This window comes from Heterocephalus glaber, unplaced genomic scaffold (assembly GCF_053883595.1).
Source record: "Heterocephalus glaber isolate CG9 unplaced genomic scaffold, H.glaber_assembly_v1.0 deba00001532, whole genome shotgun sequence".
NCBI lineage: Eukaryota > Metazoa > Chordata > Mammalia > Rodentia > Bathyergidae > Heterocephalus > Heterocephalus glaber.
Genome location: NW_028258330.1, coordinates 20935406 through 20962753, shown reverse-complemented (window position 1 = coordinate 20962753; position 27348 = coordinate 20935406). Strand labels below are relative to the sequence as shown.

At 42.0% G+C, this 27348-nt stretch overlaps 2 pseudogenes; one reads left to right on the top strand and one right to left on the bottom strand.

Moving 5' to 3' along the window:
- Positions 1-17698: 17698 nt before the first annotated feature.
- On the top strand, positions 17699-20152 carry LOC101705728 (proheparin-binding EGF-like growth factor pseudogene; annotated as a pseudogene).
- Positions 20153-22584: 2432 nt separating this feature from the next.
- On the bottom strand, positions 22585-23987 carry LOC101705350 (poly(rC)-binding protein 2 pseudogene; annotated as a pseudogene).
- Between the last annotated feature and the right edge of the window lie 3361 nt (positions 23988-27348).

Sequence of the window (27348 nt, the reverse complement as noted above, 5' to 3'; positions counted from 1 at the left end):
GATAGTAAGGGACCATGAGAAATCGATGCAACAGCTGCTAGATGATGCAAAGAAGAATACCATAAGGCTGATAGGAGTCCACGAAAAAACAGGAAAAAGTACAATAGACGTAAAAAAAAAACTGTTGACAGAAGTAATAGTAGAAAACTTCCCAGACAGAGGTACAGAATTGGACATACAGGTAAGTGAGGCCTATAGAACTGCAACTAGCCATGACCAAAAAAAATCTACACCTAGACATATAATAGTCAAGATCCCAGAAACCCAACAGGAGAACAAAATTCTACAGGCAGTTAGAGAAAAGAAACAAATCACCTACAAGGAAAAGCCCATCAGAATCACGACAGACTTCTCCACACAAACCCTCAAATCAAGGAGAGGCTGGAGTCAAGTATTTCAAGCCCTAAAAGAAAATAACTTCCAAGCTAGACTGTTGTATGTGGCCAAATTATCTTTCAAAATCGATGGGGAGACCTGAGGCTCTCTAAGGTGTGGCGACCGGCCTGGTGAGACAAGACAAGCAGCTTGCAGCTCCTGCAGCTGTCTCGGGCCACGCCCATGGCACAGTGAGGCCACGGAGGCGTCTTGCAGCCCCACCCCCACCCCCACCCCACCCAATGCTCTCTAAGCTGAGGTGACCTGCCGGGTGAGACAAGACAAGCAGCTTGAAGCTCCTGAGGCCGTCGCGGGCCACGCCCATGGCAACGCCCATGGCACGGTGAGGAGGTCACAGAAGCCTCTTGCAGCCCCACCCCCACCCCACCGGATGCTCTCTAAGCTGCGGTGACCTGCCCGGTGAGACAAGACAAGCAGCTTGAAGCTCCTGAGGCCGTCGCGGGCCACGCCCACGGCACGGTGAGGTCCGCTTAGCCGCGTGGGCACCTCCAACACTCAGTCCCCCCCCACCCCCACCCCCGTTGCACCGCCTACCTTCTGGCTTTTCTGCTACCTGGTCCCACACTACAGAGGCACTGGAGATTATAAAGACCCTTGTCCTGAGCGCCACAAGATAGAGCAGAAGTTAGTAAGAGAAAGAGGGCTTCTCAGGCTCCTAGAAGCAAACTGAAGCTCAGCAGAAAAGTAAAGAGAACCTCTGCAGTAAAGGCACATCACACCACTGTACTTGCTCTGCTGCTGGCTTGCTGAGACTCATTGACTTCTATATGCACAGGGATTCCTGCATTGCCTACTGTGACAGCAGAGACATACCCTGAAGGAGGCACATAATTTCTTTTCCTATGTGCAAAAATCAAAAAAAAATTTTTTTTTGATTCTTAACTTTTACTTTTTTCCTACTCTTCAAAGTCTACTTTTCTTTCCCTCTCTCTCACTCATTCTGTCACTGTCCCACACTGCTCCTCATCTCCCCATTTGTCCCTTTCTGCACTGAATTCGGATTTCTCCCTTACTGTTCTTTTCTTCTCTTTTTCCTTCTCTTCATTATCATTAGGTTTAAAGGAAAGTAAATTTGGTATCTAGCCTCCCTGTTGCTGTTCGGTGATTCTGTTCGCACCTTTGTTCTTTCATTCTGCCATTTTCTCTTGCCTTTAACAACTTGTTAGAGTCTGTGTGATCTTTCTGTGTCTTCTGGCCTCACTGCTAATCTTACCTGTTCTTTCTACCTGTCCCTCCCTCGCCAACTCCTTTTCACTCCCCACCCCAAAGGGGAAAGATGCTATATTGAAGAGGTTTTTTCCTTATACACTTCTGTGGGGTTGGTCCTCACTTTTAATTTAAATCACATACCTCAAAGGGATAGATTAATAACTATCACAAATTGTCGTTTTCTAAGCTGTGCTTGATGCTATGGTGTTGCTGACTATGTCATTTGGGCTAACATTTTGTGATTGATCTAATTAGTTTTCTTTCCTGGTATAAGAAAAATATAATAGCTTCAGAATCATCAGAGTCTCAAAACCCAAACACAAGCTGTATCTGGAAGACACCTCTGAAAAGCAATCCTTCCACACGGGGTTTAAACACAAGCAACACAGATACCTACATTATGCAATCTTGAAATATCCACCCAGGAATTAAATCAAGGACAGTACCAAAAACAAAACTGAGAAGACACTTCAGCAAGGCACAAATCCATGCTTCCATGCCACAAAAAGGAAATTCTGGGGGAAATGAGGTGGAACAGCCTGATAAACAACCACTTGGACACACTGAACTGATAGCGCAGGAAGTAACAAAGCAGATGCATGAGGCTCTAGAAAAATTCAAAGCAGAAATAATCTCCCAGATAAATACAGACATGGTGAGCAGAGTGAAAGACGTGATTAGAAGCTCTAGGGTACAAACAGATGAGAAAATAGAGGAGATCAGAAACACGCTGGAAGCCGTGAATGCCCAGAACAAGAAAGAAATGGAAACCGTTCATCGCCCAACATAAGAAAGAAATGGAATCCATGAAACAGATTCAAACAGATACTCAGGAGATTAAAAACTCCATTGAAAGCATGCAGAGCAGACTAAGAGAATCTGAAGACAGAATATCAGATATAGAAGACAGGATTGTGGCTAAGGACCATGAAAACTGAGATTTCTTAAAGATAGTAAGGGACCATGAGAAATCGATGCAACAGCTGCTAGATGATGCAAAGAAGAATACCATAAGGCTGATAGGAGTCCACGAAAAAACAGGAAAAAGTACAATAGACGTAAAAAAAAACCTGTTGACAGAAGTAATAGTAGAAAACTTCCCAGACAGAGGTACAGAATTGGACATACAGGTAAGTGAGGCCTATAGAACTGCAACTAGCCATGACCAAAAAAAATCTACACCTAGACATATAATAGTCAAGATCCCAGAAACCCAACAGGAGAACAAAATTCTACAGGCAGTTAGAGAAAAGAAACAAATCACCTACAAGGAAAAGCCCGTCAGAATCACGACAGACTTCTCCACACAAACCCTCAAATCAAGCAGAGGCTGGAGTCAAGTATTTCAAGCCCTAAAAGAAAATAACTTCCAAGCTAGACTGTTGTATGTGGCCAAATTATCTTTCAAAATCGATGGGGAGACCTGAGGCTCTCTAAGGTGTGGCGACCGGCCTGGTGAGACAAGACAAGCAGCTTGCAGCTCCTGCAGCTGTCTCGGGCCACGCCCATGGCACAGTGAGGTCACGGAGGCGTCTTGCAGCCCCACCCCCACCCCCACCCCACCCAATGCTCTCTAAGCTGAGGTGACCTGCCGGGTGAGACAAGACAAGCAGCTTGAAGCTCCTGAGGCCGTCGCGGGCCACGCCCATGGCAACGCCCATGGCACGGTGAGGAGGTCACAGAAGCCTCTTGCAGCCCCACCCCCACCCCACCGGATGCTCTCTAAGCTGCGGTGACCTGCCCGGTGAGACAAGACAAGCAGCTTGAAGCTCCTGAGGCCGTCGCGGGCCACGCCCACGGCACGGTGAGGTCCGCTTAGCCGCGTGGGCACCTCCAACACTCAGTCCCCCCCCACCCCCACCCCCGTTGCACCGCCTACCTTCTGGCTTTTCTGCTACCTGGTCCCACACTACAGAGGCACTGGAGATTATAAAGACCCTTGTCCTGAGCGCCACAAGATAGAGCAGAAGTTAGTAAGAGAAAGAGGGCTTCTCAGGCTCCTAGAAGCAAACTGAAGCTCAGCAGAAAAGTAAAGAGAACCTCTGCAGTAAAGGCACATCACACCACTGTACTTGCTCTGCTGCTGGCTTGCTGAGACTCATTGACTTCTATATGCACAGGGATTCCTGCATTGCCTACTGTGACAGCAGAGACATACCCTGAAGGAGGCACATAATTTCTTTTCCTATGTGCAAAAATCAAAAAAAAAATTTTTTTTTGATTCTTAACTTTTACTTTTTTCCTACTCTTCAAAGTCTACTTTTCTTTCCCTCTCTCTCACTCATTCTGTCACTGTCCCACACTGCTCCTCATCTCCCCATTTGTCCCTTTCTGCACTGAATTCGGATTTCTCCCTTACTGTTCTTTTCTTCTCTTTTTCCTTCTCTTCATTATCATTAGGTTTAAAGGAAAGTAAATTTGGTATCTAGCCTCCCTGTTGCTGTTAGGTGATTCTATTCGCACCTTTGTTCTTTCATTCTGCCATTTTCTCTTGCCTTTAACAACTTGTTAGAGTCTGTGTGATCTTTCTGTGTCTTCTGGCCTCACTGCTAATCTTACCTGTTCTTTCTACCTGTCCCTCCCTCGCCAACTCCTTTTCACTCCCCACCCCAAAGGGGAAAGATGCTATATTGAAGAGGTTTTTTCCTTATACACTTCTGTGGGGTTGGTCAGCACTTTTAATTTAAATCACATACCTCAAAGGGATAGATTAATAGCTATCACAAATTGTCGTTTTCTAAGCTGTGCTTGATGCTATGGTGTTGCTGACTATGTCATTTGGGCTAACATTTTGTGATTGATCTAATTAGTTTTCTTTCCTGGTATAAGAAAAATATAATAGCTTCAGAATCATCAGAGTCTCAAAACCCAAACACAAGCTGTATCTGGAAGACACCTCTGAAAAGCAATCCTTCCACACGGGGTTTAAACACAAGCAACACAGATACCTACATTATGCAATCTTGAAATATCCACCCAGGAATTAAATCAAGGACAGTACCAAAAACAAAACTGAGAAGACACTTCAGCAAGGCACAAATCCATGCTTCCATGCCACAAAAAGGAAATTCTGGGGGAAATGAGGTGGAACAGCCTGATAAACAACCACTTGGACACACTGAACTGATAGCGCAGGAAGTAACAAAGCAGATGCATGAGGCTCTAGAAAAATTCAAAGCAGAAATAATCTCCCAGATAAATACAGACATGGTGAGCAGAGTGAAAGACGTGCTTAGAAGCTCTAGGGTACAAACAGATGAGAAAATAGAGGAGATCAGAAACACGCTGGAAGCCATGAATGCCCAGAACAAGAAAGAAATGGAAACCGTTCATCGCCCAACATAAGAAAGAAATGGAATCCATGAAACAGATTCAAACAGATACTCAGGAGATTAAAAACTCCATTGAAAGCATGCAGAGCAGACTAAGAGAATCTGAAGACAGAATATCAGATATAGAAGACAGGATTGTGGCTAAGGACCATGAAAACTGAGATTTCTTAAAGATAGTAAGGGACCATGAGAAATCGATGCAACAGCTGCTAGATGATGCAAAGAAGAATACCATAAGGCTGATAGGAGTCCACGAAAAAACAGGAAAAAGTACAATAGACGTAAAAAAAAAACTGTTGACAGAAGTAATAGTAGAAAACTTCCCAGACAGAGGTACAGAATTGGACATACAGGTAAGTGAGGCCTATAGAACTGCAACTAGCCATGACCAAAAAAAATCTACACCTAGACATATAATAGTCAAGATCCCAGAAACCCAACAGGAGAACAAAATTCTACAGGCAGTTAGAGAAAAGAAACAAATCACCTACAAGGAAAAGCCCATCAGAATCACGACAGACTTCTCCACACAAACCCTCAAATCAAGGAGAGGCTGGAGTCAAGTATTTCAAGCCCTAAAAGAAAATAACTTCCAAGCTAGACTGTTGTATGTGGCCAAATTATCTTTCAAAATCGATGGGGAGACCTGAGGCTCTCTAAGGTGTGGCGACCGGCCTGGTGAGACAAGACAAGCAGCTTGCAGCTCCTGCAGCTGTCTCGGGCCACGCCCATGGCACAGTGAGGCCACGGAGGCGTCTTGCAGCCCCACCCCCACCCCCACCCCACCCAATGCTCTCTAAGCTGAGGTGACCTGCCGGGTGAGACAAGACAAGCAGCTTGAAGCTCCTGAGGCCGTCGCGGGCCACGCCCATGGCAACGCCCATGGCACGGTGAGGAGGTCACAGAAGCCTCTTGCAGCCCCACCCCCACCCCACCGGATGCTCTCTAAGCTGCGGTGACCTGCCCGGTGAGACAAGACAAGCAGCTTGAAGCTCCTGAGGCCGTCGCGGGCCACGCCCACGGCACGGTGAGGTCCGCTTAGCCGCGTGGGCACCTCCAACACTCAGTCCCCCCCCACCCCCACCCCCGTTGCACCGCCTACCTTCTGGCTTTTCTGCTACCTGGTCCCACACTACAGAGGCACTGGAGATTATAAAGACCCTTGTCCTGAGCGCCACAAGATAGAGCAGAAGTTAGTAAGAGAAAGAGGGCTTCTCAGGCTCCTAGAAGCAAACTGAAGCTCAGCAGAAAAGTAAAGAGAACCTCTGCAGTAAAGGCACATCACACCACTGTACTTGCTCTGCTGCTGGCTTGCTGAGACTCATTGACTTCTATATGCACAGGGATTCCTGCATTGCCTACTGTGACAGCAGAGACATACCCTGAAGGAGGCACATAATTTCTTTTCCTATGTGCAAAAATCAAAAAAAAATTTTTTTTTGATTCTTAACTTTTACTTTTTTCCTACTCTTCAAAGTCTACTTTTCTTTCCCTCTCTCTTACTCATTCTGTCACTGTCCCACACTGCTCCTCATCTCCCCATTTGTCCCTTTCTGCACTGAATTCGGATTTCTCCCTTACTGTTCTTTTCTTCTCTTTTTCCTTCTCTTCATTATCATTAGGTTTAAAGGAAAGTAAATTTGGTATCTAGCCTCCCTGTTGCTGTTCGGTGATTCTGTTCGCACCTTTGTTCTTTCATTCTGCCATTTTCTCTTGCCTTTAACAACTTGTTAGAGTCTGTGTGATCTTTCTGTGTCTTCTGGCCTCACTGCTAATCTTACCTGTTCTTTCTACCTGTCCCTCCCTCGCCAACTCCTTTTCACTCCCCACCCCAAAGGGGAAAGATGCTATATTGAAGAGGTTTTTTCCTTATACACTTCTGTGGGGTTGGTCCTCACTTTTAATTTAAATCACATACCTCAAAGGGATAGATTAATAACTATCACAAATTGTCGTTTTCTAAGCTGTGCTTGATGCTATGGTGTTGCTGACTATGTCATTTGGGCTAACATTTTGTGATTGATCTAATTAGTTTTCTTTCCTGGTATAAGAAAAATATAATAGCTTCAGAATCATCAGAGTCTCAAAACCCAAACACAAGCTGTATCTGGAAGACACCTCTGAAAAGCAATCCTTCCACACGGGGTTTAAACACAAGCAACACAGATACCTACATTATGCAATCTTGAAATATCCACCCAGGAATTAAATCAAGGACAGTACCAAAAACAAAACTGAGAAGACACTTCAGCAAGGCACAAATCCATGCTTCCATGCCACAAAAAGGAAATTCTGGGGGAAATGAGGTGGAACAGCCTGATAAACAACCACTTGGACACACTGAACTGATAGCGCAGGAAGTAACAAAGCAGATGCATGAGGCTCTAGAAAAATTCAAAGCAGAAATAATCTCCCAGATAAATACAGACATGGTGAGCAGAGTGAAAGACGTGATTAGAAGCTCTAGGGTACAAACAGATGAGAAAATAGAGGAGATCAGAAACACGCTGGAAGCCGTGAATGCCCAGAACAAGAAAGAAATGGAAACCGTTCATCGCCCAACATAAGAAAGAAATGGAATCCATGAAACAGATTCAAACAGATACTCAGGAGATTAAAAACTCCATTGAAAGCATGCAGAGCAGACTAAGAGAATCTGAAGACAGAATATCAGATATAGAAGACAGGATTGTGGCTAAGGACCATGAAAACTGAGATTTCTTAAAGATAGTAAGGGACCATGAGAAATCGATGCAACAGCTGCTAGATGATGCAAAGAAGAATACCATAAGGCTGATAGGAGTCCACGAAAAAACAGGAAAAAGTACAATAGACGTAAAAAAAAACCTGTTGACAGAAGTAATAGTAGAAAACTTCCCAGACAGAGGTACAGAATTGGACATACAGGTAAGTGAGGCCTATAGAACTGCAACTAGCCATGACCAAAAAAAATCTACACCTAGACATATAATAGTCAAGATCCCAGAAACCCAACAGGAGAACAAAATTCTACAGGCAGTTAGAGAAAAGAAACAAATCACCTACAAGGAAAAGCCCGTCAGAATCACGACAGACTTCTCCACACAAACCCTCAAATCAAGCAGAGGCTGGAGTCAAGTATTTCAAGCCCTAAAAGAAAATAACTTCCAAGCTAGACTGTTGTATGTGGCCAAATTATCTTTCAAAATCGATGGGGAGACCTGAGGCTCTCTAAGGTGTGGCGACCGGCCTGGTGAGACAAGACAAGCAGCTTGCAGCTCCTGCAGCTGTCTCGGGCCACGCCCATGGCACAGTGAGGTCACGGAGGCGTCTTGCAGCCCCACCCCCACCCCCACCCCACCCAATGCTCTCTAAGCTGAGGTGACCTGCCGGGTGAGACAAGACAAGCAGCTTGAAGCTCCTGAGGCCGTCGCGGGCCACGCCCATGGCAACGCCCATGGCACGGTGAGGAGGTCACAGAAGCCTCTTGCAGCCCCACCCCCACCCCACCGGATGCTCTCTAAGCTGCGGTGACCTGCCCGGTGAGACAAGACAAGCAGCTTGAAGCTCCTGAGGCCGTCGCGGGCCACGCCCACGGCACGGTGAGGTCCGCTTAGCCGCGTGGGCACCTCCAACACTCAGTCCCCCCCCCCCCCCACCCCCGTTGCACCGCCTACCTTCTGGCTTTTCTGCTACCTGGTCCCACACTACAGAGGCACTGGAGATTATAAAGACCCTTGTCCTGAGCGCCACAAGATAGAGCAGAAGTTAGTAAGAGAAAGAGGGCTTCTCAGGCTCCTAGAAGCAAACTGAAGCTCAGCAGAAAAGTAAAGAGAACCTCTGCAGTAAAGGCACATCACACCACTGTACTTGCTCTGCTGCTGGCTTGCTGAGACTCATTGACTTCTATATGCACAGGGATTCCTGCATTGCCTACTGTGACAGCAGAGACATACCCTGAAGGAGGCACATAATTTCTTTTCCTATGTGCAAAAATCAAAAAAAAAATTTTTTTTTGATTCTTAACTTTTACTTTTTTCCTACTCTTCAGAGTCTACTTTTCTGTCATCTTTTCTTTCCCGCTCTCTCACTCATTCTGTCACTGTCCCACATTGCTCCTCATCTCCCCATTTGTCCCTTTCTGCACTGAATTCGGATTTCTCCCTTACTGTTCTTTTCTTCTCTTTTTCCTTCTCTTCATTATCATTAGGTTTAAAGGAAAGTAAATTTGGTATCTAGCCTCCCTGTTGCTGTTAGGTGATTCTATTCGCACCTTTATTCTTTCATTCTGCCATTTTCTCTTGCCTTTAACAACTTGTTAGAGTCTGTGTGATCTTTCTGTGTCTTCTGGCCTCACTACTAATCTTACCTGTTCTTTCTACCTGTCCCTCCCTCGCCAACTCCTTTTCACTCCCCACCCCAAAGGGGAAAGATGCTATATTGAAGAGGTTTTTTCCTTATACACTTCTGTGGGGTTGGTCCTCACTTTTAATTTAAATCACATACCTCAAAGGGATAGATTAATAACTATCACAAATTGTCGTTTTCTAAGCTGTGCTTGATGCTATGGTGTTGCTGACTATGTCATTTGGGCTAACATTTTGTGATTGATCTAATTAGTTTTCTTTCCTGGTATAAGAAAAATATAATAGCTTCAGAATCATCAGAGTCTCAAAACCCAAACACAAGCTGTATCTGGAAGACACCTCTGAAAAGCAATCCTTCCACACGGGGTTTAAACACAAGCAACACAGATACCTACATTATGCAATCTTGAAATATCAACCCAGGAATTAAATCAAGGAAAGTACCAAAAACAAAACTGAGAAGACACTTCAGCAAGGCACAAATCCATGCTTCCATGCCACAAAAAGGAAATTCTGGGGGAAATGAGGTGGAACAGCCTGATAAACAACCACTTGGACACACTGAACTGATAGCACAGGAAGTAACAAAGCAGATGCATGAGGCTCTAGAAAAATTCAAAGCAGAAATAATCTCCCAGATAAATACAGACATGGTGAGCAGAGTGAAAGACGTGCTTAGAAGCTCTAGGGTACAAACAGATGAGAAAATAGAGGAGATCAGAAACACGCTGGAAGCCATGAATGCCCAGAACAAGAAAGAAATGGAAACCGTTCATCGCCCAACATAAGAAAGAAATGGAATCCATGAAACAGATTCAAACAGATACTCAGGAGATTAAAAACTCCATTGAAAGCATGCAGAGCAGACTAAGAGAATCTGAAGACAGAATATCAGATATAGAAGACAGGATTGTGGCTAAGGACCATGAAAACTGAGATTTCTTAAAGATAGTAAGGGACCATGAGAAATCGATCCAACAGCTGCTAGGTGATGCAAAGAAGAATACCATAAGGCTGATAGGAGTCCACGAAAAAACAGGAAAAAGTACAATAGACGTAAAAAAAAAACTGTTGACAGAAGTAATAGTAGAAAACTTCCCAGACAGAGGTACAGAATTGGACATACAGACAAGTGAGGCCTATAGAACTGCAACTAGCCATGACCAAAAAAAATCTACACCTAGACATATAATAGTCAAGATCCCAGAAACCCAACAGGAGAACAAAATTCTACAGGCAGTTAGAGAAAAGAAACAAATCACCTACAAAGGAAAGTGTGGAGAGCGAAAGGTTGAAATAACCTTGAGAGACCTCTGAGTCTCTTGAGAACATAATGAATCCTGGATATACAGCTGGCACAAAAACAAGGATGGTTACTTGTAGCGAGAGTGGTTAAATAGAAAGAGTTCGACAGTCTGCAGTGCAAGGGAAACTTATTCCCGGAGTTGTAAGGATACATTTGACCTTTTCCCTCGAAAATAATTAGTCCCCGAATTATGTGCAGATTAGGGGTTGGGGGTTGTGGAAAAGGTATATAAAGGGCAATAAAGTGGGAAGAGGGGTCTCTCCTCTGCCTCTCTCTCCTTTTTCTTTTCCTCAGAGGTTGTGTTTTTCTTTCATCCTCTCCCCTCCTCTCAGGTACTGTTCGACCAGTGCCGGCTGGCACCATCACAGGAATGCCCGTCAGAATCACGACAGACTTCTCCACACAAACCCTCCAATCAAGGAGAGCCTGGAGTCAAGTATTTCAAGCCCTAAAAAATAATAACTTCCAACCTAGACTGTTGTATCTGGCAAAATTATCTTTCAATATCGATGGCAAAGTTAGATACTTTAATGAACAGAACACATGAGAAATTTCTTGGACACCAAACCAGCATTCCAAACAATTTTATGCAATATCCTAGAAAATGGCAATGAATGTCACAACTCCATGAGGTGCAGCAGAGTGAACGCACCATGCAAGGTAAGTCAATGAAGCCAAAGGCGGGGAAATAAAAAATAAAAGAGCCAACAAGTGTAAAACATCATGCCAAGGATGAGCCAATATCTCTCAATTATAACTATCAATGTTAATGGCCTCTATTCACCAATCAAAAGAAATAGACTGGCAGAATTGATTAAGAAGCAAAACCCAGCAATATGCTATATACAAGAAACACACCTAACTCAAAAGGAAATCCATACACTGAAAGTAAAAGGATGGAAAACAGTTCTCCACATGACAGGAACCCAGAAAAAAAGCAGGCATAGCAATCTTATTTGCAGGCCATGTAGATTTCAAACCAAAACTAATTAAGAGAGACAAAGATGGTCACTACATCCTTTGGAAGGGAAAAATCCAAGAGGAAGAGATGACAATCCTAAATATATATGCACCAAATACGAATGCCCCCAACTATACAGAACAAATATTAATGGGCATGAAAAACCAAATAAGCACTAATACAATTGTAGTGGGTGACCTCAACACCCCTCTATCACAAATAGACAGATCAAGTAGAAAAAAAATTAACAATGAAATTCTAGAACTAAATGAAGCTATTGAACAAATGAACTTAATAGATGTTTATAGAGTGTTCCACCCCACAAAATCAGCATACACAATCTTTTCAGCTGCACACAGGTCATTCTCAAAAATAGATCACATGCTAGCTCATAGGACATATGTAATTAAATGTAAAAGAATTGAAGTTATCCCCTGTATATTATCAGACCATAGTGCAATAAAATTGGTGATCAATAACATAAGAAAGCGCAAAACACCCACAAACACATGGAAATTGAACAACACCCTCTTGAACAACCAATGGGTCACAGAGGAAATTAAAGAAGAAATTGGACAGTTTCTACAAGTAAATGATAATGCCAGGACAGCATACAGGAATCTGTGGGACACAATGAAAGCGGTTCTACTTGGGAAATTCATAGCAGTGAATACCCATATTGGGACAACAGAGAGAACTCAGTTAAATAACTTAATGCAGAACGTTAAGCTCATAGAAAAGAAGAACATAACAAACCCAAAGCTCATACAAGAAAGGAAATTATAAAGATCTGAGCAGAAATCAATGCAATGGAGACTAAGAGAATGATACAAAAAATTAATGAATCAAAGAGCTGGTTTTTTGAAAGAATAAATAAAATCGATAAACCTTTAGCAAACCTTATCAAAAAAAGGAAAGAAAAGGCTCAAATCCATGCAATTAAGAATGTAAAATCGAAAGTCACAAAAGACCCAGCAGAAATCCAGAGAATCATCAGTAGCTACTTGGAGAACCTGTACTCTAATAAAATGGAAAGCACAGAAGAAATGGACAGATTCCTAGATACATATGAATTGCCAAAGTTAAATGAAGAAGATATAGAAATTCTAAACACCCCAATAACAATGAATGAAAGTGAAAATGTAATAAAAAATTTACCAACAAAGAAAAGCCCAGGTCCTGATGGCTTCACCATGGAATTCTACAAGACATTTAAAGAAGAACTATCACCATTACTCTTTAAACTCATCAAGGAAATTGAAAGGGAAGCAAGGCTTCCAAATTCATTCCTGGAAGCAAGTGTTTCTTTGATTCCAAAACCAGGGAAAGACCCAATCCAAAAAGAGAACTATAGAACAATCTCCCTAATGAACATAGATGCAAAAATCCTCAACAAGATACTGGCAAACAGAATACAGAGTGTCATCAAGAAGATCATACACCCTGACCAAGTCGGATTTATCCCAGAGATGCAAGGATGGTTCAACATCCATAAATCAATAAATGTAATACACTATATTAACAGAGTCACGGACAAAAACCATATAGTCATCTCAATAGATGCAGAAAAGGCATTTGACAAAATCCAACACCTATTCATGATAAAAATGCTACAGAAAATTGGAATAGAAGGTCTTTATCTCAATTTGATTATGGCTATCTATGAAAAACCAACAGCCAACATCATACTAAATGGTTACAAATTGAAAACTTTCATGCTAAAATCAGTAACAAAACAAGGATGTCCACTGTCACCACTCCTGTTCGGTATTGTTCTGGAAACATTAGCCATAGCAATTAGAAAAGAGGAAGAAATAAAAGGATTAAAGATAGGAAAAGAAGAAGTGAAACTGTCATTATTTACTGATGATATGATACTTTACACAGGAGACCCAAAAAACTCGGTGAAAAGTCTTCTAGACCTAATTGACAGATTCAGTAGAGTAGCTGGATACAAGGTCAAAGCTCAAAAACCAATAGCCTTCTTGTACATAAATAGCAGACCCATTGAGAGAGAAATTTGAGAAGTAATTCCTTTTACATTAGCATCTAAAAAAATGAAATATCTAGGAATCAACCTAACAAAGGAAGCAAAAGACCTCTACACTGAAAACTAGAGCACTCTGAAGTAGGAGATTGAAGAGGATATAAGAATATGGAAAGATATCCCTTGTTCCTGGGTAGAAAGAATCAATATAGTGAAAATGGCCATACTTCCAAAACTAGTATATAGATTTAATGCAATACCGATTGAAATTCCAACAATACACTTCACAGAAGTAGAGAAAACAATACAAAAATTCATTTGGAAGCAGAAGAAATCTAGAATAGCAAAAGGAATTCTAGGCAACAGAGACATGGCTGAGGGTATCGCAATCCCCAATTTGAAACTATACTTCAAAGCTACTGTGAGAAAACAGCATGGTAATGGCAAAGAAACAGACCTGTAGATCAGTGGAATAGATTAGAAGATGCAGAAACAACTCCAGACATACTCAGCCACCTCATCTTTGACAAAGGAGCCAACCACCCTCATTGGAGAAAAGATAGCCTGTTCAAAAAATGGTGTTGGAAAAACTGGATTTCAACCTGCCAAAGATTAAAACTAGAGGGCTGGGGATTTATTTCAGTGGTTCCACCACCTGCCTCGCAAGCGCAAGGACCCAAGTTTGGTCTCCGGTACCAAAAAAAAAACAAAAAACAAAAAAAAACCCCACAAAGATTAAAACTAGACCCATACCTATCACCATGCACTAAACTAAGATCGAAGTGGATTAAAGAGATAACTATCAACACAGAAACAGTAAACTTGCTGGAAGATAATTTAGGTGGAATTCTCAATGACATTGGCATAGGAAAAGACTTTATGAACAAATCTTCTGTAGCACAGGAGCTAACACAAAGAATTAACAACTGGGATCTCATCTTATTAAAAAGCTTCTGTACTGCAAGAGAAACTACCAACAGAGCTAAGAGATAATCTACAATATGGGAAGAAATTTTTAGCAGCTGTACCTCAGACAAAGGTCTACTATCAAGAATATATAAAGAATTGAAAAATATCAGACCCCCCAAATTCAAAGACCCAATTCAAAAATGGGCATCCGAAATGAACAGACATTTCTCAGACAAAGAAGTAAAAACAGCAAATAAATATATGAAAAAATGTTCAACATCACTGGTCATTTGAGAGATGCAGATGAAAACAACACTGAGATTCCACCTCACCCCACAAAGAATGGTTGCTATCAAGAAATCAACCAATAATAAATGCTGGCGGGGTTGTGGGGAGAAAGGAACACTTCTCCATTGGTGGGAGTGCAGACTGGTGCAAACTCTGTGGAAATCTGCGTGGAGATACCTCAAAGAACTAGGACTAGAAGTCCCTTTTGACCCAGCTATTCCCCTACTGAGTATCTTCCCCAAAGAATTAAAAGAATCATACCACAGCGATATATGTGCACCTATGTTTATAGCGGCACAGTTTGTAATAGCTAAAGTTTGGAAATAGTCCAAGTGCCCATCAACTGGAAACTGGATAAAGAAGATGTGTGTTTTTTTATAAAATGGAGTGTCACTCAGCCATAAAGAATGAGAAACTAGAGTCATTTATTGCCAAATGAATGCATATTGAGGCCATACTCTTAAGTGAAATAAATAGGACACATATGTGTAAATACTGAATAGTATCTCTGGTGTGAGAAACTGAAAGTGTAAATAAGGATGAAAATGATTAAAATGAATAATTGATAATTTGAAATAGGAAAAGGTCCAAAGGGGTTGGGGTGGCAGGAGGGGAGGGGAAAGGGAAAAAATGAAAGGAAAAATTATGAGAAAGAAAAGAAATGGAAACAAAGTCTAATGGAAAAAATAAGAACTAAGATACATCATGTTCAGGTACAAACACCCAATGATAAATGTAAATGTACTGTATACCTAAAATGTACCAATTAATATATAAATTTTAAAAAGACCCTTAGGCAATCTCAGTCTTATTATACCAGGAGGAACAATTTATTAGCACAATTATGTCCTTTACTAAAGTAGTACAATCAACAATAACAATAGCATCAAATACAGCCTAGAAAATGACAAACTGTAGCCCTTAATATGGCAATTTTACCCTTAGGTGAGATTTAAAAGGTGTTAGGGGGTAAAAAAAAAAAAAAAAAAAAAAAAAAACAGAAATAGAAGAAGAAGAGATTAGAAGCAAGGCTGGAGAACAAACTTTAGGAAACTGGTGAAGAAGACAGGTGAGAAAGAGAAAAGGAAAAAATAAAAGCAAGAAAAGAATAACAACAAAAAAATTAGAAACTGTGTCTGAACAATCAAGAAAAAAACAAGAACTTGAAAGGAAGAAAAAAAGATAGAAAAAGAAAAGGAAAAAAACAAAAAACATCCAATTCAACATGTGTCTCTGCTGTCACTGTTAAGTAATGTGGGCAAACACAGTCCAGAGCCAAATTGATTAATCCCAGCAAGCAAGCTGCAGCTTCACAGTGGGTACTGGATAATCCCAGCCAGCTTGCCCCTTTTGTTCCTCTGAAATTTAGGCTGGTTTCTGGCTATTCAGCTGGAATCAGATTCCTTGAGCCTACAACAGTGTATGTGTCTCCTGCTAGCTTGAACTCCACTCCCTGACCTGCCGACTTGAACTCAGCACTCACACTGAGGCACCAGACATAGCTACTGACAAAATATAGATCTCTAGCCCTTATTTCTACTGAGGGACTTTGCTTATACAATGGGCAGTAAGACCTCAAAAATAAAAATGAGACAAGATTGTATATTGACTTTAAATGGTTTTCAAAAATTATTGGGAGATATTAATTGGATTCAACCAAAATTAGATATTGCCACATATCAATTAAAACATCTCTATAATACACTACTAGGTGATCCTCAGACTAATCCCCCTCTACAGCTAACTTCTGAAGCACAAGAGGAATTACAATTACAAAAAAGGTGCTACAAAAGTGGTAAGATATAGAGTCAATGATCACCACCTCTTATTCTATATGTTCTAGATTTTGGGACAATTTTATGATTCTCGGTTGTTTCCCATCAAATGTTTGTACCTTCCTAACCAGATGATAAAAAGTTTACAGGCATATACTGAATAAATAGTAAAAGTTGTGATAGCTGGAAGAACTCATTGTAATCAGCTGTTTGGTAGTGATCTCGCAGATTATATTATTACCTTCAGAATATAGTATTCAACTTTACTACAACAAGCTGTTTATTGACAAATTGCTTTTGCTGATTTCATAAAACAAATTGATAACCACTTTCCCAATGATCCCATCCTTCAATTTTTTCTAAAGCATCCTTGTATAATTCTTCAAGTTATGCAGATAGACCCCATTTCTGGTACACAAACTTATTTTACAGATGGCTCCTCCAAAGGAAAGGCAGTTATCTGAGTAAAGATTTTCACCATATTCTACTAACCCCTGAGCTCAAAGATCAGAAATAACTACTATATTGTATATTATAGAACTTACTAAACTGACTCCTCTATCATAAATGATTCAGTTTATGCAGTGTACCTTACTCAGAGACTAGAAAGTGCTGTTTTAAAGGCTACCTTAGACACTCTCTTGTTCACCTTGTTTCTGATTGTAATTCAAAATCACTCTGCCCCCTTCTACATAGGACATATTAGGTCCCACTCAAATTTTCCAGGACCTTTAGCTTTTGGTAACCAACAAGCTGATTCTTTGATAGCTTATGTTGTTCCCTTTGATTTACCAAGATGATCCCACTCATATCACCATCAAAATAGTAGGGCCTTAACAAAAAAGTTTCAATTGTCTCATTTGCAGGGCAGAAAATTTGTTTTATCATGTCCTACCTACCTTTTTTCCCATTCCTGCTGAGGGATGCAAAGCTTGAGGCATTCATCTGAATGAAATTTGGCAAATGGACATTACTCACATTCCATCATTTGAGGGAGTGCAGTATGCCCATGTCTCTATATACTTATTCTCATATGATCCATGCTACCAGCCACTGTGGCAAAAAAAGTGAGACATATTCAACAACATTGCTTGCCTGTCTTCACTGCTATGGGAGTCCCCCATGCAGTCAAAACTGACAATGTTCCCTCATATATTAGTAAAGCTTTATCCTCTTTTTTCAGGTCTGGCATATTAAACATATTACAGGCATTCCCTATAATCCATAAGGCCAAGCAATAGTGGAGCATACCCATCTCGCCTTAAAAATGCCATTACAGAAGCGGCTGTTTGGCCTGACCGAGGTGCAGGGGCTTGGGCGGACGTGTGAACCTACAGCGAGCAGACAGAGGCCCGGCAGCCGCAAGCTACACGCAGGTCCCAGCCAGGCTCGCATCCAGAAGCGGGCAGCAGACGGTGCCCAGCAGAATCTCCTGTGCGCTCCACCGCCTGGCTCCCGTACCCGCGCCCAGTGGCCACCGCCTCCAAAGTGATCGCTGCCTCGCCGTCTCCTGCGGGTCTAGGACCATGAAGCTGTTGCCTTCGGTGCTGCTGAAGCTCTTTCTGGCTGCAGTGCTCTCGGCGTTGGTGACTGGCGAGAGCCTGGAGAGGTTTCGGAAAGGGCTGGCGGCTGCAACCTGCAACCCCGACCCTCCCACTGGATCTACGGAGCAGTTGCTACCCACGAGAGGTGACCGTGCCTGAGCCCGGGGAGTCCTGGACCTGGAACGGTCTAATCTGGACCTTTACAAAGTTGATTTCTCTACCTAAGCCACAAGCTCTGGCCACACCAAGCAAAGAGGAACATGGGAAAAGAAAGAAGAAAGGCAAGGGGTTAGAGAAGAAGAGAGACCCATGTCTTCGGAAATACAAGGACTTCTGCATTCATGGAGAATGCAAATATTTGAAGGAGCTCCGGACTCCATCGTGCAACTGCCACCCAGATTACCATGGAGAGAGGTGCCATGGGCTGAGCCTCCCAGTAGAGAATCGCTTATATACATATGACCACACTACTATCCTGGCTGTAGTGGCTGTGGTGCTGTCGTCTGTCTGCTCGTCATTGTGGGACTTCTCATGTTTAGGTACCATAGGAGAGGAGGTTATGATGTGGCAAATGAAGAGAAAGTGAAATTGGGCATGACTAATTCCCACTGAGAAAGACCTTTGCTCAAGGAATCAGGAGGGGATGGCTACCTCTGAGAAGCACAAGTTGCTTGCCAACTCTGCAGAAGGAAAGGACTTCACAACTAGCCGCGAAGACTTCTTCACCTCCAGTTGTTGTCTTGTTTGGGCCTCCCATAATTGCTTTGCCAAAATACCAGAACCTTCAAGTGCCAAACAGAATATGTCCAATGGGATCTGGATCAGAAGAAAGTGAAAGTCGGGGATCTTTAGGACCTTCTGATTTTCCTCCACCAAACCTACTCCTCCATCGGTTTAAAAAAATTTAAACACTTATCTTCTGGATTAAAATATCATTTAAATTCCACATGCTCCCAGATCTTTGACTAAAAATACAAAAGAAAGACAAAAAAGAAGAAGGAAAGATCTGTGGACTGGAAGGAAGCAACAAAGATTGAGAAGCAGGCCATGTACTCAAGTAGCCGCCAAGGGATATGTTACTTGAACCCTCCAGAGCTGGCTTTGATGAGCTAACTGTGAAGTACCGCAAGCCTGAGAACTCTGAATTTTGGGACTTATACCCAGATGAAAAAAAACAACTATTTTTTGTTGTTGTTTGTTTGTTTGTTTGTAAAATGCCTCTTAAATTATATATTTATTTTATTCTATGTATGTTAATTTATTTAGTTTTTAACAATCTAACAATAATATCTCAAGTGCCTAGACTGTTACTTTGGCAATATCCTGGCCCTCCTCACATCCTCACCATCTGGCTCAATGCCACACTCCCCTGTGGCAAATCTGAGATGGCTCTGTGACCCATCTGTAGTAATTTATTGTCTGTTCATATTTCTGAAGATCTCCCAGGATCAGAGTGCCCCAGGGAGAGTTCTGGTGGTTGGGATGTAGGATTTAACTTGGTCAGAGCCACTCTGTGAGTTGGACTGCAGTTTTGCCTAGGCAATTTTGTCTACTATTTGTGTTTTGAAAGCCAAAGGTGCTGATGTCACCGTGTAACAGATATCAGTGTTTCCCTGTGTCTTCTCCCTGCCAAATCTCAGAAGTTGGGCATCCATGCCTGCAGCTTTTCTGACAACCCCCCTCCTCTCCCCACCCACAGAGTGGGAACCCAGTCTCCCTTATTGTCAAGACATTTCTCTCACTCTTGCCATTCTTCTGGTGCTATTGCATGAGGGGTCAGCGCAGCAGAGGACAGTCTGGAGAAGGTGTTAGCAAAGAAAACTGCTGAGGAAGAACAGGGAAAATTGGAGTTAACTATTCTTGATAATTGATTGCCTCTCAATTGCTACAGAGACCGTTAGAGGTGGGGAAAGCTTGTGAGCAACCCTACCCCATCATCAAAACTACAAAGGAATGCTGTCATGATCCCTTCTGGAAGTTTTTGGTGCCATTTCTGAACTGTTACAACCTGTATTTCCAAACCTGGTTCGTATTTATACTTTGCAATCCAAATAAAGATAACCCTTTCTCCATAAAAAAAAATGCAATTACAAAAACAAGGGAAAATACAATTACATCTTGCTATTTTTACTTTAAATTTTTTTAATCTGCTTGCAAAAAGTAAATACACTCCACCCGAATTCCATTGGCAAAAGGACGAATCTACAGATGCACTTAGAGCATGAGTTCTGTGGAAAGATGTCCAAACAGGAACGTGAGATGGCCCAGTGCAGTTAATAACATGAGAATGAGGGTATGCTTGTGTGTTGACAGATAATGGAACACCATTATGGAAGCCATACATGGAGAGAAGAGATTCCTAAATCCATGATGGAGTCCACTGCCATGAGGCCCGCCAGTGCAAGCCTTCTTGTAGATGACCCTGAAGGATACTCCTTACCCATTGATGACCACACAGACAGCACAGCCCATGACATGGGGACAAGGGGAGAAGACAACCCAGAAGGCTAAAAGGATGGTAATAAGACAGGGCCTCCTGCATATCCCAGAAAATATGTTCATTGTCATGATGACCATCATTGCTTGTTCAGTATGTATAAGCCATGTGTGCAGAAAAGAATATTGGGCATATGTGCTGAAACTCCCTTGATCATTACCCCTTCATTGGGCTGATTTTCCCCCCAGAAATTTATCATGATCCATTAGATTGGGTTCCAGGGCCCTTTATGCCCTCTTGATTCATGGATTCTAATATTACTCTAAATTATACATCACATTTTCTATATCTGACTGTTGCTTGCCCACCTATCCACAGGCCTAGATGGCCTATTATGGGAAACAACATTTTTGGAAATGGGATGTATTACTATTTCAGGGGAATTAATTAATTCTTCTGCACCCAACATCCCTCCTTGTTCAAAATATACCTCTTGGAGTGATAGTTATAAGAACACTCCCCTACTGTGGGGACCTCCTACATATGTAACAGGGGCAAAAAATGCACTTAAACAAATATAAATTCATTTATTGGGGTCCTCAAGGTAGTTTGGAAGGAAAGAACAATAATCATTCAGCCTGGCATAAGGCCTGTGGGTACTGGTGTACCAGCTATTATTAAAGGAACACCTCAGTTATGTACTCTTTGTCTGAGGGGCAATTAGCATGGCATGGAACTGGTTTCAGCCCCCACTACCACAAGCCATCATTAATGGCAGGCCAGGAGACCTTCAAAATACGTTCTGGAAATTGGACTTTCTTTATTATATCAGCCAACAATGGAATGGGTGCATAGCCAAATTTACTACAAATACATCTAGTATTCAAATCTGGAAAAACAAAACCATAGGGTTTTCCATATGTACATACAATCTTTATGTTTTTATTTACAGAACTATTGAGTGGAATCCCATCTCTTTCACATACATAGAATGTACATTATGCCATTGTGTATCATCTGAAGCCCTAGTGAATAAGACCTTATTGGTCCTAGGGTGCATGCCTGGAGTCTGGCTTCTGGTAAATCTTACAGAACTATGGGCTGACACCATTGCCGTTCACATGCTGCAATCTCTGATTAGCCATCTTGTAGCTAGGATAAAAATGATGTTAGGGTTGGTTATTGCTGGAATTGTTTCTCTGGTATTATTAATTTCTACCATTGCTGTCTCTTCTGTAGCTCTCACTCATTCTATACAGATTGGTCCTAGATAATTGGACCAGAACTTCAGACAAAGCTTGGAATATACAACATTCTATTGATACAAAATTACAGTCACAAGTCAGCATTTTAGAGACCATTGTTATGTGGATGGGAGATCAAATAGAAAGTCTGCAGTTATAATGGGGCCTCCAGTGCTATTATAATATTACTTAGTATTCTATAACCCCTCACATGTATAACCAATCAACCAATCCTTGGAAACATATAAAGCAGCACAAACAAGATGTTGTACATAGTAATATAACTATTGATTTGGAGGCATTGCAAAAGGAGGTATTATCTATGATTCAGCATATTTGAAATTTTGATGAAGAAATTCAGGATTGGGATAAATTTACTGATACTTTTAATCAGATTACTCCTTGGAATTATCTCAAGGCCCATTTTGGATTTTATACTGGATGATGTGTCTTGAATTTCTTATATAGTCTGCCACAGGGGAAGTCAAACCTGAAAATGCCTAGATACTGTTCAACCTCAAGTTATGCTGTTCCAGCTTTTACAATTACAAAAACAAAAAGGAAGAACTGTTGGGGACCAAGCTATGTGAGGAAAATTTTGGGGACCAGGCTACATGACTTAGGTCCCACAGTCTTTTTTTTTTTTCATTGGAGAAGCTTTTATTCATTAACACAGAGCCCAACACATTGTTATATTGCAAGGCAGAATAAAGCTACAAAAAAGAAGATTACAGAATGAGAAAGAAGATCAAGAACTGTGGCTCTAGATAAAGAATTCAACAAGTGAGACTGAAACAGGCACTCAGTTGAAATGGCCTAAACCTAAACAAAGGTTTACCATTGCCCCCCACCCCCACCCAGTTTTATCCCGAGTAGTAAAAAGAAACCAGTCACAAGCACACAATAGTTTGGCTCTCACCAGTATTAACAAAGGAAAACAAAATGAACCAACAACACTTGAGGACGTGCCTCAAGATATGCACTCAGTAGGGGGAGAATCTCTGTTTCTCGCTTTTCAGTTTGTTAGTTACACATGGCACCGCAAAAGCGGTGGTGGTGGTAGCTGAAGCCCCGGTACCCTTAGCAGCAGACACAACATTTAGAGCCAGGAGAGGGATGGGTTTCATGCCAAGCAGACTGGAGACACAAGGGGCGGTCGGAAGAGGGTTGGGGAGGCTGGAGGGTGCATCGGAGGTCCCCGCTGTGGCGAGCGAGGGGGTGGTGGTGGAGGAGGAAGAAGAAGAAGGGGTGGAGGGTTGAGAGAGGTTGATGCTGAGGTGATCAGGGATCGTGACGGAGGCTGCCTGGGAGGAGGGTTTAGCATTTTCTATACTGACATTGATTAGATATTGAGCCAGGCTAATGCTGGCAACAGATCCAGTGATGGTAACCTGCCTATCAGTAGATCCTTCCACTGGGTTCGCAATTTTGATCTGCGCCCCAGACATCTGACGGATCTCATTGATTTTGGCGCCTTGACAGCTAATTATGCAGCCAATCAAATCATTTGGAATGGTGAGTTCATGAGAAGTAGTCTGAGCAAATGCATCCAAACCTGCCCAATAGCCTTTCACCTCTGGAGAGCTGGATTCAATGCCACTGAATCCGGTGTTGCCATGCGTCATGGGAAAATGAGACTGTTGCATTGCCAACTGGTGCAGCTTGGTCAACTGACCATCTGCAAAGATGACTGGAGAACTTGATGGCTTGGGCCGGTACAGGAGGGTCACGCCCTTTCCGGGGGACTCCAACATGACCACACAGATCTGTTTGACATACTCAATGATGGACTGCGGGATGCCAGCAATGGTGATAGCCCGCTCAGTTGAGTTGGGGAGCATATCCCCCGCCACCTGAACCTGAGCCCCTGTACTCTCTCGTATTTCCTTGATCTTGCAACTTCCTTCCCCAATGAGAGAGCCACGTTGACTAGCAGGAACGACCAGCCTCAGAGTGACTGGGGGGTCTACCGGCAGCTGTGCTATTGGTCATAGAACTGCTGATGTCCTCTTCCAGTTTGTCAACGATCATAGCAAAGGCTTTGAAGATGGCATTAGTGGGTCCAGCCAAAGTGATAATTCAGGACAATTCCCTTCTGAGATGTTGATACGTGCACCACTCTCCTCGCGCATCTTCTTAAATGACTCTCCTTTCTTTCCGATGATACTGCCAATTTCCTTTCCATGCATAAGTAGCCGGATGGTGAGAGTGACATTTAATCCACCTTCAACCACACCGGTGTCCATGTCGAGTATTATGGGGAGCTGGACTTTGAGTGGTCAAGTCTTTGGTCACTGGTGGGCGTCAAAGCCAAAAACTGCAGGCGCGAGGAGACTGAGGGGAAAAGGGGAGAGGGCGGGAAAGGGAAGGGCGGGAGGCCTGGGGCGGAACAATAGGGGCGGGCGGGAAGGCAAGGCCACCCCCCCGCGGGGGGCAAAGGAGGAAGGGGGGGTGGAGGAGGAGGAGGAGGAAGGGGGAAAGAGACCCGGGGGCGGGTGGAGGGCGCAGGCTGAGGCTGCTCCAGCTGCTGGCTCTGCTGGTCTGGCAGGTCCCACAGTCTTGATTGAGGCTGGTGTGACTTGCTTTAGGAATAGGGAAATATATGGAAGGCTGCATGTTTCCTGGCTGTGTAGCGAAAGCTCATAACAACAATGCACTTAAGGAAAGATAAGATCTGCTGAGGACAAGGCAAAGAATTGCAGGAATCCAGTTATGGCGAAGGACTTAAACCCCATTAACTTGTTCCTTGTTCCTCATTGCCCCATTCTTACTGCTGTCACTGTTCTAGGAAAAATATACTGCCCTTCTCCCAGTGCTTCTTGCTGGCTAACAAAAGTGAGTCACCACAGAGTTTATTGAGCTTGTCCACTAGAGGCAGGCTTCTTCTGATCCCCCTATACCTCTAATATTGTTTCTGTCTATTTCTTTTGTTCTCTGTCATCCCCCCTACAGATATCTGAGGGTCTGATCAGTTCCCAGGAGTTGCAACACTTTCTGACTTTATTGAAAAACACTATTTACACATTCAGGAAACTCAAAGAACTCTAAGTAAAATAACAATGAAGAGAACAACAATCAGACATATCATAGGGTAAGTGTAAAAAGCCAAAAACAAAGAGAAAATTATGAGAGCAGCATGAGAAAACTTACTTGTCATTTACAAGGAAACTCCACAAAAATTAACAACTGACTTCTCTTCAAAAACAGTTGAGGCCAGGGCCTGGGATTTGGCTCAGCTGTTCCACCACCTGCCTCACAAGTGCAAGGTCCTGAGTTCAATCCCTCACACCAAAAAAAAAAGTTGAGGCCAGAAAGGTGAGGATAACATGTTCAAAATGCCAAGAGAAAAGAAGCAAAAATCCTCAAACTAATAAAGCTATCTCAAGATATAAAGGTGAAATGAAGAAATCACAAGATAGGTAGCTACATGTGCACATGTTTGTAGTGGCAGAATTTGTAATAGCTAAAACTTGGAAAAAGCCCAAATGCCCATCAACTAGTGACTGGATAAAGATGTGAGTTTTTTAATAAAATGAAGTATTACTCAGCCATAAGGAATGAGAAACTAGAGACATTTATAGCTAAATGGATTCACTTTAAGGTTATATTCTTAATTGAATTAAATAGGACAGACATGTGTAAATACCAAATAGTTTCTCTGGTGTGGGAACCTGAAAGTGTAAATAAGAATAAAAAGGCATACTAGATAGATATTGTGAAATAGGAAGAAAAGGTCCAAAGGGAAGGGGGAAGGAGGAGGGATTGGAGAAATGAAAGGAGTGTAATTAATATGAGAAAATTAAAAAATGGAAACAAAGTCTTTGTAAATAGGGAGTGGTGGAGGGGCTGAAGGGAAGGCTGGGAAATGGGGAAAATAAGTATCAAGATATATTATGTAAAGGTACAAATTTCCAATGATGAATGTGATCATATTGTATACCTAAAATGTACCAATAAAATCAATGAAAAAAATAACAGAAAATATCCCAAAAATTTAACAAAAAAGTGCGAAATATATACTCTAAAAGTTTTTAAACTTTGTTGAAATAAGGAATTTCAAATTAAATGAAAAGATATTATTATATTAATAGATTGGAAGATGTAATATTGTTAAGATGTAAATATTCCCTCAAATTGATCTATGATTTAATGTAGTCCTTATCAAAATTCTACCCAGCTTCTTAGCAAAAAAAGAAAAACAATGCTAGTGGACTATAAAATTCACATAGCAGTCCAGAATAGGCAAAGCAAACTTGATAGGGAAAAACAAAATGAAAGAACTCAAAGAACATTCTCCAGACATGGAAAACAAAGCAAGAATAGCAAGAATAATCAGGAAAATGTGATACTTATATAAGGATGAACCTATTGTATCAGGCATGGGACACACACCTGTAATCCCAGCACTTGGGATTCTGAGACAGGAAGATCACAAGTTCAAACCAACCTGAACTACATACTAAAAGGATGAGAATGAGCCAAAACATGAACATCTGAGACTAGGCCCTTATTAGGGGATGGAGTGCCAGGCTGTATCAAAGAATGGTGAGAGTCCTCTCCCAGCTCAGAGGAGGTAATCCATGCAGGCGCTAACAGCCCCCCGCCCCAACAAAAATGAGAAAACATGAAAATAAGTCTCAAAACCAGACTTCCAGATCACCTACAGCAACCCCAAAAGGAAATGAGATGGAACACTCTGATACTCAACCACCTGGACCCACTGAACTGGCAACAAAAGGGGATCTGGAAAAAATGAAATCAGAAATAATTTCTCAGAGAACAGGAGAAATTGTGCCCCTAGTGCAAGACATGATTAATAAATCTAGAGAGGAGCTGAGGAACATGATGGAATCCCAACATAAGAAACAAATGGAATCCATAAAACAGATGCAAACAGATTTTCAGGACATGAAAAACTCCATTGAAAGTCTACACAGCAGAATGAGCCAATGTGAGGACAGAATTTCAGATATAGAAGATAAGATTGCAATTAGTGACCAGGAAAAGAAAAATTGCTTCAAAATTATAAGGGAACATGAGAAATCAATCCAGCAGCTGCTAGATGATGCAAAGAAGAATAACATAAGACTGATTGGGCTCAATGAAGAAACAGGAGAGAGTGCAGATGACATAAAAAATATCTTCACAGAAATAATGGCAGAAAACTTCCCAAGCAGGGGAAAAGAACTTGACATACAGATAAGTGAGGCATATAGGACTCCAAATAGCCTTGATCAAAAAAATCTACACATAGGCATATAATTGTTAAGATTCCAGAAACACAACAGAAGAACAAAGTTCTCCAAGCAGTCAGAGAAAAGAAACAAATCACATACAAAGGAAAGCCCATCAGAATCACAGCAGACTTCTCAGTGCAAACCCTCAAGGCAAGAAGAGCTTGGAGTGACATATTCCAAGCCCTAAAAGAAAACAGCCTCCAACCCAGATTGATGTACCCTGCAAAACTATCTTTCAAAATGGATGGAGAAATAAGATACTTTCATGACAAAGAACACCTTAGGAACTTTGTGAATACCAAACCAGCACTCCAAACAATTTTAGACAATATCCTAGGAACAGACATTGAGGATCACAACCCCAGGAAGCACAGCAG